The sequence below is a fragment of the Hemiscyllium ocellatum genome, chromosome 1 (assembly GCF_020745735.1).
Source record: "Hemiscyllium ocellatum isolate sHemOce1 chromosome 1, sHemOce1.pat.X.cur, whole genome shotgun sequence".
Lineage (NCBI taxonomy): Eukaryota > Metazoa > Chordata > Chondrichthyes > Orectolobiformes > Hemiscylliidae > Hemiscyllium > Hemiscyllium ocellatum.
In genome coordinates this window covers 52,592,801-52,609,204 of record NC_083401.1, presented here as the reverse complement: position 1 = coordinate 52,609,204, position 16,404 = coordinate 52,592,801, and positions in this window count along the sequence as shown.

Here is a 16,404-nt window from a genome sequence, read left to right as displayed (position 1 = left end):
ATAATGCCTTGTATTCTTATCTGTCAGCTATACACAATACCTTTAACACAAAGTATATGTATGGATATTCCTGGTGTAGAGGGAACTAGCCTTTGACTTAGTGAGACAATTAGAATGAGAGGAAGCCAGCACTTCATATCTTTTTGTCCAAAGCTAAGGAACAAACAACAACATTGTTATGTGAAATCATGAAAAAAGTCCAAGCAAGGAGTACAGAATAGAAGAAAATAACTAGCATTTGTATAAAATCCACTCATCCTCTAAAATGCTTCCTTCACAGCAAATATATTGTTTTCAAAGTGCAATTAGTCTTGTCATGCAGGCAAATGCAGCAACCAGTTTGCAGGCAGCATGCCCTAACAGACAGTAAGTAAGTGAATGGCCAAACAAGCAGAGCCTGATAGTGTTGGCTGAAGGAACATTGTGGTCAATATATCAGGTTAACTCCTTTTCTTTTTTAAATAGTATTGTAAAAACTTTAAAGGCACCCAAATTAGGCATCCTAAAGAGGATACTTGCAATAATACATCACTCCCTGACAATACTGGTTTGGGCATGGGAATTATGTATTTAATAGAATCAGGAGTGGGACCATTCAGACTATTGGGTCTTTGTCTGTGAATATGTAACCGTCAGCCAAAACCCATGTTTCACCTCTTAGGAATGTTGTCAAAGGGGCTTGGGAATACTTGGCTATGAAACACAGAAAGCTAACATGCAGGTGCAGCAGATAATCAGAAAGGCTAATGGAATATTGTTCCAATTTCAAGGAGGTTGGAGTATAAGTGTAGGGTCGTCTAACTGCAACTCTACAAGGTGCTGGTGTGAATAAATCTGTGAGCAGTTTTGGCCCCCCATATTGAAGAAAAGGTATTGTTTCATTGGAAGCAGTTTGGAGAAGTTTTGTTGGAATGATAACCGGTATGGAAAGATTTGCCTTATGAGCAAAAGCTAAACAGTTTAGGATGTTATCGACTGGGGTTTATAAGAATGAGAGTTAATATCATCGCATCATATAGGAGTCTTATGGGGCTTGACAGGGTAAGTGCTGAGAGGAAATTTCCCTTATTTGGAGAGACTAGAACCAGGGGGCTTAGTGTTAGGAAAAAGTGTAATCAGTTTGGGACTAAGATGACAGGGAATTTGTGGTACACATCAATACCAATGACATAGCTAGAAAAAGGGTTGAGGACCTGAAAAGTTAATATAGGGAGTTAGGTTGGAAGCTAAAAGGCAGGACAAGCAGAGCATTAATCTCAGGATTGCTACCAGTGCCATGCGTTAGTGTGGCTAGGAACAGAGAACCAATGCAGCTGAACATGTGGCTGCAGAGCTGATGTAGGAGGGAGGGCTTCAAATATGTAGATCATTGGGATACCTTCTGGGGAAGATGTGACCTGTAGAGGGAAGATGGGTTGCACGCGAACTGGAGGGATAGCAATATCCTGGGCAGGAGTGTCGCTAGAGCTCTTCAGGATGGTTTAAATTAGTTTGGCAGGCAGGTGGGAACCTGAGTTATGGATCGGTGGATGGGGTAACTGGTGAACAGGCAGATACAGCATGCAGAGAGTCTGTGAGGAAGGATGGACTGTTGATAGGGCAAAGTTGCAGTCAGTGTGATGGATTGAAGTATGTCTATTGTAACACAAGCAGTGTCAGGAATAAGGGTGATGAACTTAGAGCATGGATCAATACTTGGAGCTATGATGTTGTGGTCTTTATGGAGACTTGGATATCACAGGGGCAGGAATGGTTGGTTTGATGCTCTGGGGTTTAGATATTTCAAAAGGAATGAGGAGGGAGGTAAAAGAGGTGGGGGAGTGGCATTGCTAATCAGGGATTGTATCACAGCTGCAGAAAAGGAGGTCATCGAGGAGGGTTTGTCTCCTGAATCATTATGGTGTAAGTCAGAAACAGGAAAGGAACAGTTACTTTCTTGGAAGATATCTGTAGACCCCACAACAGCAACAGAGACATAGAGGAGCAGATTGGGAGGCAGAGTTTGGAAAGGTGCAGAATTAACAAGGTGGTTGTCATGGGTGACTTCAACTTCCCTAATATTGATTTGAACCTCCTTAATGCAAATAGTTTGGATGGAGCAGACTTTGTCAGATGTGCCCAGCAAGGATTCCTGACTCAATATGGAGATCAGCCGACTAGAGGGGAGGCCATAAAGGATTTGGTGCTTGGCAACGAATTAGGTCAGATGTCAGATCTCTTGTTGGGAGACCATTTCGTTATAGTGATCACAACTCCCTGACCCTTACTATAATCGTGGAGAGTGATAGGATCAGTCCGTATGGAAAGTATTTAATTGGGGAAGGGGGAATTACAATGCTATATGGCAGGAACTGTGGTGCATACATTGTGAACAGACATTCTCAGGGAAATGCACAACACAAATGTAGAGGTTGTTTATGGAGCACTTGCTGTGAGTGCTGGATAAATTTGTCCCACAGAGGTAAGAAAGGGATGGTAAGGTGAAGGAACCTTGGATGATAAGAGATGTGGAACATCCAGTCAAGAGGAAGAAGGAAGCTTGCTTAAGGTTGAGGAAGCAAGGAACAGACAGGGCTCTAGAGGTTTACAAGGTAGCACAGGAAGGAACTGAAGAATGGACTTGGAAGAAGTAGTGAGGTTAGGCTGGTCAGGGATACTGGAATGAACATATGCCTGGAGTCGGAGGATGTATGGGGAGGTCCTTAATGAATACTTTGTTTCAGTATTCAGTAGTGAGAAGGACCTTGTCATTTGTGAGGGCAGTGTGAAACATACTGAAACACTGAAACAGGTTGATGTTAACAAGGAGGATGTGCTAGAAATTTTGAAAAACATGAGGATAGATAAGTCCCGTGGTGACTATGAGAAGTGAGGGAAGATATTGCTGCACCTTTGGCGATGATCTTTGCATCGTCACTGTCCACTGTAGTAGTACCAGATGATTGGATGGTGGCAAATGTTATTCCCTTGTTTAAGAAAAGGAATAGGGATAACTCTGGGAATCTGGATCAGTGATGCTGGAAGAGCACAGTGGTTCAGGCAGCATCCAACGAGCAGCAAAATCGACATTTCGGGCAAAAGCCCTTCATCGAGAATAAAGGCAGTGAGCCTGAACCGTGGAGAGATAAGCTAGGGGAGGGTGGGGATGGGGAGAGTGTAGCATAGAGTACAATGGGTGAGTGGGGGAGGAGATGAAGGTGATAGGTCAGGGAGGAGAGGTGGAGTGGATAGGTGGAAAAGGGGCTAGGTAGGTCAGACAAATCCGGACAAGTCATGGTGACAGTGCTGAGCTGGAAGTTTGAAACTAGGATGAGGTGGGTGAAGGGGAAATGAGGAAGCTGTTGAAGTCCACATTGATGCCCTGGGGTTGAAGTGTTCCGAGGTGGAAGATGAGGCGTTCTTCCTCCAGGCGTCTGGTGGTGAGGGAGCGGCGGTGAAGGAGGCCCAGGACCTCCATGTCCTCGGCAGAGCGGAAGGGGGATTTGAACTGTTGGCCACGGGGTGGTGTGGTTGCTTGGTGCGGGTGTCTCGGAGATGTTCCCTAAAGCGCTCTGCTAGGAGGCGCCCAGTCTCCCCATTGTAGAGGAGACCGCATTGGGAGCAACGGATACAATAAATGATATTAGTGGATGTGCAGGTAAAACTTTGATGGATGTGGAAGGCTCCTTTAGAGCCTTGGATAGAGGTGAGGGAGGAGGTGTGGGCACAGGTTTTACAGTTCCTGCGGTGGCAGGGGGAAGTGTCAGGATGGTAGGGTGGGTCGTAGAGGGGCGTGAACCTGACCAGGTAATCACGGAGGGAACGGTCTTTGTGGAAGGCGGAAAGGGGTGGGGAGGGAAATATATCCCTGGTGATGGAGTCTTTTTGGAGGTGGCAGAAATGTCGGCAGATGATTTGGTTTATGCGAAGGTTTGTAGGGTGGAAGGTGAGCACCAGGGGCGTTCTGTCCTTGTTACGGTTGGAGGGGTGGGGTCTGAGGGCGGAGGTGCGGGATGTGGATGAGATGCGTTGGAGGGCATCTTTAACCATGTGGGAAGGGAAATTGCGGTCTCTAAAGAAGGAGACCATCTGGTGTGCTCTATGGTGGAACTGGTCCTCCTGGGAGCAGATACAGCAGAGGCGGAGGAATTGGGAATACGGGATGGCATTTTTGCAAGAGATAGGATGGGAAGAGGTGTAATCCAGGTAGCTGTGGGAGTTGGTGAGTTTGTAAAAAATGTCAGTGTCAAGTCGGTCGTCTTTAATGGAGATGGAGAGGTCCAGGAAGGGGAGGAAGGTGTCAGAGATGGTCCAGGTAAATTTAAGGTCAGGGTGGAATGTGTTGGTGAAGTTGATGAATTGCTCAACCTCCTCGCAGGAGCACGAGGTGGCGCCAATGCAGTCATCAATGTAGCGGAAGAAGAGGTGGGGAGTGGTGTCGGTGTAATTACGGAAGATCAACTGTTCTACGTAGCCAACAAAGAGACAGGCATAGCTGGGGCCCATACGTGTGCCCATGGCTACCCTTTTGGCCTGGAGGAAGTGGGAGGATTCGAAGGAGAAATTGTTAAGGGTGAGGACCAGTTCGGCCAAACAAATGAGAGTGTCGGTGGAAGGGTACTGTTGGGGACGTCTGGAGAAGAAAAAACGGAGGGCTTGGAGGACCTGGTCATGGCAGATGGAGGTGTAGAGGGATTGGATATCCATGGTGAAGATGAGGGGTTGGGGGCGGGGGAAACGGAAGTCTTGGAGGAGGTGGAGGGCGTGGATGGTGTCTCGAATGTATGTGGGGAGTTCCTGGACTAGGGTGGATAGGACAGTGTCGAGATAGGTAGAGATGTGTTCAGTGGGGCAGGAGCATGCTGAGACAATGGGTCGGCCAGGGTGGTCAGGCTTGTGGATCTTGGGAAGGAGGTAGAACCAGGCAGTGCGGGGTTCCTGGACTATGAGGTTGGAAGCTGTGGGTAGGAGATCTCCTGAGGTGATGAGGTTCTGTATGGCCTGGGAGATGATGGTTTGGTGATGGGGGGGTGGGGTCATGGTCGAGGGGGCGGTAGGAAGAGGTGTCCTTGAGTTGGCATTTGGCTTCAGCGGTGTAGAGGTCAGTGCGCCAGACCACCACTGCGCCCCCTATATCTGCTGCTTAATGGTGAGGTTGGGATTGGAGCAGAGGGATTGTAGGGCTGCACGTTGTGAGGGTGAGAGGTTAGAGTGGGGGAGAGGGGGTAGACAGGTTGAGGCGGTTAATGTCCCGGCAGCAGTTGGAAATGAAGAGGTCGAGGGTGGGTAATAGGCCAGCACGGGGTGTCCAGGTGGATGCAGTGTATTGGAGGTGGGTGAAGGGGTCCTCGGAAGGTGGGTGGGAATCCTGATTGTGAAATTAAGCTTGGAGGTGGAGGCGACGGAAGAATTGTTCGACGTCACGGCGTGTATTAAATTCATTGATGTGTGGACGGAGGGGGATGAAGGTGAGTCCTTTGCTGAGGACTGATCGTTCGTCCTCAGTGAGGGGGAGGTCAGGAGGGATGGTGAAAACTCGGTAGGGCTGTGAGCTGGGATCTGGTCTGGATGTGGAGCTGGGAGTGGGTTCGGAGCCAGTACCTGGAGTGGGTGTGATGGTGGGGGGAATGAGGGTGGAGTCATGGGCAGGGGTAGTGTTCCCCTCAGGGTTCTGGGGGGTGGGGATAGTGACATTGGGGTCTGTGGGGGGCATGTCAGCAGAATGCAGGTGAGTGGCGCTGGTGGGGGCGGAAGTGGTGGCAGACACGGCAGTAGGGGTGGCGGAAGTCACTGAGCGTGTGGCATCAGCGATGATGTGAGGGCCGTCAGTGGCTGTGGGAGTGGCCATGATGAGGGCGGAAGTGACATCATCAATCAGTGTGGGGGTGGTAGCTGCAGCAGCCACATGGCTAATGGCGTTTCCAAGGTCAGGGGAATCTTCTGGAATGTTTGAGGAGCGCTGGTTATGGAGGTGGGTGGATAAAAGTTTGTTGTACTTACAGTTTTTGATGTTTGAGATGGAATTGAAATACTGTTTGTTGAGAGTATGAATTCTCCTGAGGATGTAGTACAGAGTGGGTCCTTTGCAATTCAGAGAGAGTATGGCCCTTAGCTGAGGTAGGGCTGACTGTAGAGAGGTTAGGTGCTGGTGCATTGCTGCAAGCATGGAGTGGAGGATCTTGAAGGAGAACTGTTGCTGGTGTTTTATAACCCTGGGAATTACAGACCTCTAAGTCTTATGTTAGTGGTGGGCAAATTATTGGAGAGGATAGTGAGAGATGGGATTTATGATTATTTGGAAAAGCATAGTTTGATTAGAGATAGTCAGCATGGCTTTGTGAGGGGCAGGTCATGTCTCACAAGCCTTATTGAAACCTTTGATGAAGGTAGAGCAGAGGACGTGGTTTATATGGATTTTAGCAAGGCATTTGATAAGGTTCCCTATGGTAGACTCTTTCAGAAATTAAGGAGGCACAGTATACAGAGAAATTTAACTCTCTGGATACAGAACTGACTGGCTCATAGAAGACAGAGGGTGATAGTCGATAGAAAGTATTCAGCCCAGAGCTTGGTGACCAGTGGTGTTTCACAGAGATCTGTTCTGGGACCTCTGCTCTTTGTAATTTTTATAAAGGACTTGGATGAGGAAGTGGAAGGGTGGGTTAGTAAGTTTGCTGATGGCACGAAGGTTGATAAAATTATGGATAGTGTGGAGGGTTTTTGTAGGTTGCAATGAGACAGAGACAGGATACAGTATTGGGCAGAGAATGGCAGGTAGAGTTCAACCTGGAAAAGTCTGAAGTGATTCATTTTGGAAGACCAAATTTAAATGCAGATAGAAAGCTTAAAAGCAGGATTCTTGGCAGTGTGGAGGAACAGATGGATGGTGGGGTACATGTCCATAGATCCCTCAAAGTTGCCATCCACATTGATTGGGTTGTTAAGAAGGCATGTGGTGTGTTGGATTCATTAGCAGGGGGATTGAGTTTAAGAGCCGCAAGGTTATGCTGCACTTCTGTTAAGCCCCAGTTAGACCACACTTGGAGTATTGTGTTCAGATCTGGTTGCTTCATTATTGGAAGGATACAGAAGTTTTAGAGAGGGTGCAGAGGAGATTTATCAGGAAACTGCCTGGACCAGAGGGCATGTCTTATGAAGAAAGATTGAGGGAAAAAGGGCTTTTCTCATTGGAACGAAGAAGGATGAGACATAACTTGATAGAGATGTACAAGATGACGAGAGGCATAGATAGAATGGATAGCCTCAGACTTCGTTCCAGGGCAGAAATGGCTATCACAAGGAGGCATAATTTTAAGGTGATTGGAGGAAGGTTTAGAGAAGATGTCAGAGGTAGGTTCTTTACACAGAGATTGGTGGGTGCATGAAATATACTGCCAGCTATGGTAGTAAAGTCAAATACATTAGAGACATTTAAGCAACTCTTGGATAGGCACATGGATGATAGTGAAATAAAGGGTATGAAGGTTAGTTTGATCTTAGAGTAGAATAAAAGATCGGCTCAACATTGCGTGCCGAAGGGCCTGTACTGTGTTGTAATGTTCTATGTTGTATGTTCTATATTCATCTTTGGAACTCCTTGCCAAAGAGTTCTATGGGGGCAGAGCCCTTGTGTATATTTAAGGCTGAAATATATCGATCTTGATCATAAGGAGAATCAAGTGTAGTGTGGAAAGGACAGGAAAGTGGACACGAGGAATGTCGGATCAGCAATGATCCTGTTGATTAGCAGAGCAGTCTTGAGGGATCCATTGCCTAATCCTATTCCTATTTTCTATGGTCTTACTATCTGTAACTTTTCAAATTATGGCAATTGAAGAGCAAATCCAAGAGCTTTACAAATATTATTATGGTTTCTGCCTCTAGCACTCTGTCAGGCTGTGAGTTCCAAATCTGCACCACTCTTTAGGGGAAAGACTTCCCCTTGGATTCCTCCTTCTTCTTACCCTAAAACTTTGCCTCAGATTTTCAATTTATCAATCAATGGAAGAAGGCCTTTCCTATTAATTTCATCTAGACTCCTCATTTATTTTATGCACTTCAGTTAGGTGTCCCCTCATATCTTTTGTTACAAAGAAAACGAGCCGAGCCTATCCAATCTTTCCTCATGACTAAAATGTATCAGCACAGTCAACATCCTCAGAAATCCCCGTTTGCAATGCAATTCCATCTTTCTTATATTGTGGTGACTAGAATAACTTGCATTCACCAGGTGTGTCTTGAATCATCTTTTATACAGTTGCAGCATAACTTTCCGGATCATATTAAATTACCTGTGATGTGACGGATTAATCACAAGATAGGGATAGGGAGCAGATCTGGGTGGAGTGCTTTCCAGAGAGTCTTTGCAGACTTGATGGGCCAAATGGCCTCCTTCCGCTTTGGCAGGATTCTATGATTCAGATATAGGGTTCCCTCAACAAATCCTGACAAACTGCCTTTGATTTGATTTCGCATTTAATCCCTGATTACAAGGTCTGCATCAACCCTTTCGTTTGTGAGAAAAGGTACAAATTAGTTGGAATCCTGCTTTTTATCCATGACAGCAGAACGCACGGGAAAATAAATTGTGACTTACATGATTAAATCAGTGGCTGAGATCCCCCAAGCCCCCTCAAGATTCTGTACACATTAAGAGCTGTACCAACACACTCTGTTTCTTCAGGCAGGTAACCCACATGGTATTTAACAGCTACAGAACCAGAGAAAAATTCCACCAAAGACAGATGTAATTCAATCCATCATGTCTGCACTGGCTGAATAAATTAGCTGCCCATTCTAATCCCAATTTTAGGCACTTGGTCCATTGCTTTACAAGTTATAGGCCTCAGGCTCCAGGTCCCTTTTAAAGAGTCCCCTTTTTGCCTCCACCACTAAGCCAGGCAGCAGTTTTCAAGTATCCACTGCTCTGTGGGTTTTTAAAATTAATTAATGGGATGTGGCCATCACTGACTAGATTGGTAATTATTGCCCACAGGGCAGTTAAGAACCAACCACATTTCTGTAGGTGTAGAGACACATATAGGCTAGACCAGGTAAGGACAGCAGTTTCCTTCCTGAAAGCACATTAGTGAACCAGATGGGTTTTTCTGACAATCAACATCATTAGACTCTTAATTCCAGATTTTTGTTGAATTCAAATTCTGCCAGCTACTATAGCAGGATTTTCACCTCAGTCTCCACACCATATTACCTGGGTCTCGCGACTAATAGTTTCACAATAATACCAGAATTCACCTCTCCCTTTTTCCTTATGCACCCTATTCCTTCCTTAGTCACTTGCTTGCTCTTTTAGTATTTGTTATTATAAATCTTCAGCTTTTCTTTGATTTTACTTGTCATCTGCCTCTGTTTGGCTAACATCTTGATTCCATCCTTATATTTTCTATTGAGTCCTTTGAATCTGCCATAAGCTTTCTTTTTCTCATTATCCTTCCCTTAAGTCTCTTGACATTGATTGAGTTTGGATTAGTTGGATCAACTCTTTTTTCTAGAATGCAATATAACCTTCACTTATACTTCATTGAATGCATTCCAGTGATCTGGGTCTGATTTTGCATAAATCAGCTGCATCCAGTCCACTTTAAAAAAGTTACATCTTCGATTATCTGTCTACCCGTTGAGAACTTTTATTCTTGGTCTATCCTTTTGTATGGCTACCCCATATGGTACGTGTATGGAATGAGCTGCCAGAGGATGTGGTGGAGGCTGGTACAATTGCAACATTTAAGAGGCATTTGGATGGGTATATGAATAGGAAGGGTTTGGAGGGATATGGGCCGGTTGCTGGCAGGTGGGACTAGATTGGGTTGGGATATCTGGTCGGCATGGACGGATTGGACCGAAGGGTCTGTTTCCATACTGTACATCTCTATGACTCTAAATGTAACTGAATAATGATCACTTTGCTGAAATGCTTTCCCACTGAAAGCATTTCCAAATAACTGACAGCTTCAATCCTTATACTTAAACTCAGGATTGTCGTCTCTCTTGTTGGGATTACTACATTCTGGCTAAGGAAGTTTACCTGAATTCATTTTAGGCAATGTGTTAGCAACAACTAAGAAGAAAATTAGCTCCACATTTGATATCACAGGAGATTCAAACATTGTCAGCTCTACACCATGCATGCACTAACTACTATGCTGTGGTATGCTTTCAAGTAGGAATCTTTTCTCTTGGCCTCCATAGATCCTCAGAAGTAGTGGGTGGTACTGCATCAAGTGAATCAATCATTTCATCAGTTTGCAAAACTGTCCTTGTCTTTGGGCGGGTTGATGGCACTGAACATTAATGTTTACATCATGACTTGTGTTTGTCATATGTCTCCCTATGGTAGGTGGTGGGCAACTCTCCAACCCTCATGAGTAATGATCCTGATTAGCTTGCTGAAGGATTACAAGGTGGGACATCCGATCGAGAGCAAGTCATGTAGAAACTGCTGTAAACAATTTGTATGGAAATTAAACTTAAATCATTAAAATGTGATGCAGATGGAATAGGTTTTAAGCTCTATCCTCGATCTAGTAGTGTGTAATTTGTTCGCTAGAACCAATTTTCTGCATTTTACAGTTAAGAGGAATGTTTTACATTAGGATAAATGACAAATTATTTTGGTACATTGAAAACACATGCAAACCAAGATTAAATCGCTTAACTGTTGAACCAGAAAATAAGTAAAATTAGCACTAATGAAAATGTAGTCACATCCTGTGCATGTTCTGTATGTCAGATTTCACAAAAAAATGAGTTTATTTTCCTCTCATGCAATTCTTCATTTTCAGATTAACGAAATTCTATTTACAGTTTATCGGGATAGTGTTACTGCCACATTAAAACAATTCCTTTTTTTGTTCCTTAAATTATCATTATAAAGATTAATCCTTTGTCAATGGAACCACCCCAAAGATCTTTCAGCTGGTAACTAATTTTCAAAATCCTCTGGAGGAACTTTCTGTGTGGGGTAAATGAATATGCTCACGGAGCAATGGCTTTCTATTGAGAAGATCTTGATTTGAAACTCAACAATTTATAATATTTAGTCAACACATCCCCCAGTTCCTCCTTCTCTCTGAGGAGGTGAGTTTACCTTTACTAAGAATCCTAGTTGAGAACACATATTCCTGAATACTGCTAAGCTAGGAGAGGTGTGGGCTTTATCAAGATGTAATATTTTGGTGGCTCCAGTAAGCTTTGAAGTGGTAATAGGTGAATAAGGGTTTGAAGGGATAGTAACACCAGACAAAAAGGAAAAATGATGGAATAATTAAGAAAATTTACAAGCACAGAAGATATCGTCATAGTTCAGGCAAATAGTCAGGGATTGTCAGAATGGGTTTGTGTGGAGGAGGTCTTGTCTCACAAATTTGATTGACTTTTTTGAGAAAGTGACAAAGATGATTGATGAGGGTAAGGGCAGTGGATGTTGTCTACATGGACTTTACTAAAGCATTCAACAAGGTCCCTCATGTAGATACAGTCACATGGGATCCCCAGTGAATTGGTAAATTGGATACAAAATTGACTTGGTCATAGAAGATAGAGAGTAGTTGTGGAGGGGTACTTTTCTGACTAGAGGTCTATGAGCAGTGGTGTTCTATAAGGATTAGTGCTGGGACTTCTGTAGTTTATAATTTGTACAAATGATTTGGGTAAAAATGTAGGTGGTCTGATTATTATGTTTTCAGACAACATTAAAATTGGTGGAGTTGCAAAGTGTGAAGAAGGTTCAAAGGATACTGCTGGAAATAGATCAGTTGGAGAGTGAGGTGTAGAAATGTCAGATGAAATTTAATCTGGACAGCTATAAGATACATTTTGGGAGATCAAATGCAAGAGGAAAGCATATAGTAAATGGCATTGATTAAAGGAGAGATCTAGGGGTGCATGTCAACATGCTCACTCCTGTTCTATTTCTTGTGTTTGATTAGACTTTGATTAGACTTTGATTAGACTTACAGTGTGGAAACAGGCCCTTCGGCCCAACAAGTCCACACCGACCCGCCGAAGCGAAACCCACCCATACCCCTACATTACCCCTTACCTAACACTACGGGCAATTTAGCATGGCCAATTCACCTGACCCGCACATCTTTGGACTGTGGGAGGAAACCGGAGCACCCGGAGGAAACCCACGCAGACACGGGGAGAATGTGCAAACTCCACACAGTCAGTCGCCTGAGTCGGGAATTGAACCCGGGTCTTCAGGCGCTGTGAGGCAGCAGTGCTAACCACTGTGCCACCGTGCCGCCCACAGGTTCTTATGACCTAAAATGTGAATTCTGTCTAATGATGATCATGAATCCATTGTTGATTGTCGGGAAATCCCATCTAGTTCCCTCATGTTCTTCAGGAAAGGAAACTGCTATCCTGACCTGGTCTGGCCTATATGTGACTCCAAACCCACAGCAATGTGGTTGACTCTTAACTGCCCTATAGGCAATTGGCGATGGGCAATAAATGAATTTTTAAAAAATCATTGTACCATCTTCAGAAGGGTTGTATTTTCCCCTGGCCTTACATCATGCTGGATTTAAGGGGAATAGTGTCATATGATCCATCAGAACCTGGAATCACACCATGGAAGGCCATAAAATTGCTAACTCTGGGATCATGATGTGTCAAAGCAAAATCCATGCACACAGTGTTCTTTTCTCCAAAATGAGCACGTGACATAACCAATAAAGGTTATGGAGGGTGAATGCTTAGAAAGTGAGAGTGATCCCACAGGAACAGTGGGTCTCAGTCTTAATGTCCTGCATTGTACCAAATTTCTCATCTGAGCACAATGATTTGGTTCAGACTAAATGTCAGGCCAGCCATGATGCATTGTGGGGAAAAGTGAGGAAAATGACAAAAAGACAGGCATCTCTCCATCTTGTACAATTGGTAATAATTAGAAGTGCTGATATTGCCTTTCCATCCTTGTGTCTCTTTTTATTATATCCTTGCTCATCATTGTAATCTTAAGAATCTTTCTTCCTTTATAATGTTAATTCCTACTGCATTGAATATTACATACATCACGCCTCTGTGGCATCAAAAGGTAACAATATTTTAATCAGTACAAATAGAATTCGCCATGGTGTCTGATCAAGGATCCATGCCCTTGTATTCTACTATATGTTTATGTAGCCCAGATTGAAAGGGACTGATAATTGTCTCAGAAAAAGGAGTGCCCATTCAAGACTGAGATGAGGAGGAATTTCTTCTCTCAGAGGTTTGTGAGTCTTTGGAACTCCTTGCCACAGAGAGCTGTGGGAGCAAAGTCCTACTTAAGGCCAAGGTAGGTAGGTTCTTGATCAGTTCGGGAATCAAGTTTTATGAGGAAAGGCAGGAAAATAATAATGACGCATGTTTGCCATGATCCTAATAGATAAAGGAGCAGGTTCAAGAGTCTGAATTGTTCATTTCTGTTCCTGTTTTTAATGGTCTTATGATCTAAAATGTGAACTCTGTTTGTCTCCTGACCTGCTGAGTGTTTCCAGCAGTATTTTGCTTTTGTCTTACTTGAGATTCTTGCTTTTCAAAATCAAATTTGTTTGCATTGCAAATTCAACATTGGGATGCAACTTGGAGAATAAGTTGCTAAAAGGATATCCATTTTCTTTAGGAACAAATCCCGCTCAATAACATCAGGCATGATGTTTTTTCTGTGGTATTTGTGTTCTTGTAAAGTAAAATAAATCACTGAATAATATTTTCCTTTCCTTTCCTTGCCAGTGAAAAGATGTTATCTGCCCAGATCAGCTTTGTGGTGTGCCATCCTCTATTTCAAAAGCATGCATTCTTCCTTCATGAAGGAATGACCAATGCCTGTGCTCCATGGGCCAAACTGTGCAGGAGACAGTGTACCACAAACATCTGGCATGAGACATGCACAGCACCTCCTGATCAGTGTAGGGCACTGAAGTGTACTTTAAACATTCCAAACATTATTTTGATCACTGAATCTGTGTTTCACAGGAGATTGTTGATCATTCTATTCAGTCTGTCAACTCATTCAAACATTTTGAGATGGTAAAGATTGGAACAGATTAAATAAGTCATGTGATACTTCTGGGTGTTTTTTTCATATCATGTGGTTATCATATGCTAAGCATTAGAAACCACTTGCCAACATTGAGTTTAATTTACAGGGCTCTGGTTTCCCCATCACAACACCAGCTCGGCAATCTAGCAGGGACCCCATCCAAATGGCTAACCTGTAGCAGTTTGATGTTGGGAGATATGCTTTAAGGTGAAACCTCTGCTTTTGAGAGCTGCTGGCCAAACAGATTGCCCAGTAACACTGTAGTCCATGCAGGATGGAGGGTGAGTGGCAAGAGGACGAAGAGAGGGTTAAAGTGAGGTTAGAACTGTGGAGGTAGGGTGCTTCCCAGGAAAGCACAACTAATTTATTCCGTTAGTCTTTCAGTTTCTCTTTCTCAAATCAGAAGTGCCAGCTGGGTGGAGCTGTGATTAAAAGCCTGTGGTTTTACAATAGAAAACAAGGTCAACTAGTAACATCAAGTAGAAGAACTTGCAGAACGAAATGACCCCTCTCTCTCACTCTGCAATTTTTATATTGGAACCCTATCTCTGTTACAAGTTGGAATACATCACAGCAGTAGAGAATTTCATAGAATTATGCATGCAGAGGAGGGCCCTTGGCCCACCAAAGGTACTCAACTACCTACACAAGTTCTGCTTACCTTTCATGTTATGAAACTTTAAGTGCTCATTGAAGTACTTTCTAAAGATTGTGAGGGTTCATGCCTCAGTTACAGTCCCAGGCAGTGCATTCCAGACACCCCACCCTGCCTCCATCTACTGGGTGAATAAGATTTTCCTCAAATCCCTCTAATCCTCCTACCTTTCAATTTAAAATTACATCCCCTTGTTATTGAACCTCTACCGAAGGGGAACAGCTATTTTTTAATTCACCACGTCAAGCTTCTCTGCTCTAAGAAAAACAACCCAGGCTTATCGACCATCTCTTCATGACTAAAATGCTCCATCCCAGGCAACAACCTGGTGCATCTCCCCTGCACCTCCTCCAGCGCTATCACATCCTCCCTATAGTGTGATGACCAGAAATGCACAAGTACTCCACCTAACCAATGTTCTGTAAAGCTCCCTGTTCTTATAATCTATGCTACAACTGATAAAGGCAAGTCTCCCCACATGCCTTTTTTAACTACACTATTACCCTGTTCTGCCACTTTCACGGATCTATGGACAAGTACCTCAAGATCCCTCTGTTTCTCTGAGCTTCCTTGTATCCTGCCATTCATTGAGTATTCTCTTGTCTTGTTCCTTCATCCAAAGTGCAACATCTTACATTTATCAGGATTAAATTCCACCTCTCATTGATCTGCCCATCTGACCAATTCATCTATATCTTTCTGCAACCTAGCACCTTCCTCCCATTGTCAACTACCTAGCCTAGTCATTCACAAACTTACTCATCATCGCCCCACATTCTCATCAATATCACCAACAACCATGGTCCCAGCATTGATTCCTGGTATGCCACTGCACACTGGATGTCAGACATCCAAGCAGCCTCCCACCACCACTCTCTGTCTCTTGCTGCTAGGCCTACTTAAAAATCAAAGATACTTCAAGAGCCATCACAACCACTCTGGGCAATGGACTGATTATCTCCAGGAGCTCAGCCAAAACCCCTATTGGAATGTGAGGGTCAATACTGGAATGTATCATTCTTTGAGTTATAAACAGTGTCTTTCATTTCAATACCCCCTGCCCTGTATTCTGAGCACTTGAAGAATACAAAGATAGCAGGAAAGAACACTTAAACAAGGAGTTAAGGGCATTAAAAAGGGCCATGAAATGTCCTTGGCAAACAGGATTAAGGAAAATCCCAAGCCATTTTATACATATCTAAGGGGCAAGAGGGTAGTTAAGGAAAGGTTAGGTCCACTCAAGGCCAAAGGAGGGAGTTTATGCACGGAGCCAGGGGAAGTACATTAGTTCCTTAACAAATATTTCATATTAGTATTCAAAAAGGAGAAGGACATGACGGATGGTGAATCTAAAAGGGTTATATTGATATTCTCGGGCATGTTGATATGAAAAAGGAAGAGGTGTTAGGTTTTTGTGAAGCACTAAGATAGACAAGCCTCCAGAACCTAGTGGGATCTATATCAGAAAAATGAAGGAGACAGGTGAAGAAATTGTTAGGACCTTGTACAAAATCTTTGTTTCATCTTATGTCAACAGGAGAGATGGATACAGAAGTGGATACACAGTTGAGATGGATACAGAATTGGCTTGTTCATATAGAAGAGTAATCTTGGTAAAGTGTTTTCTGACTGGAAATATGTGACCAATGATGTTCTGCAGGGATCAGTGCTGAGACCCCTGTTGCTTGTAATATATATATAAATGACTTTAAGAAGAATG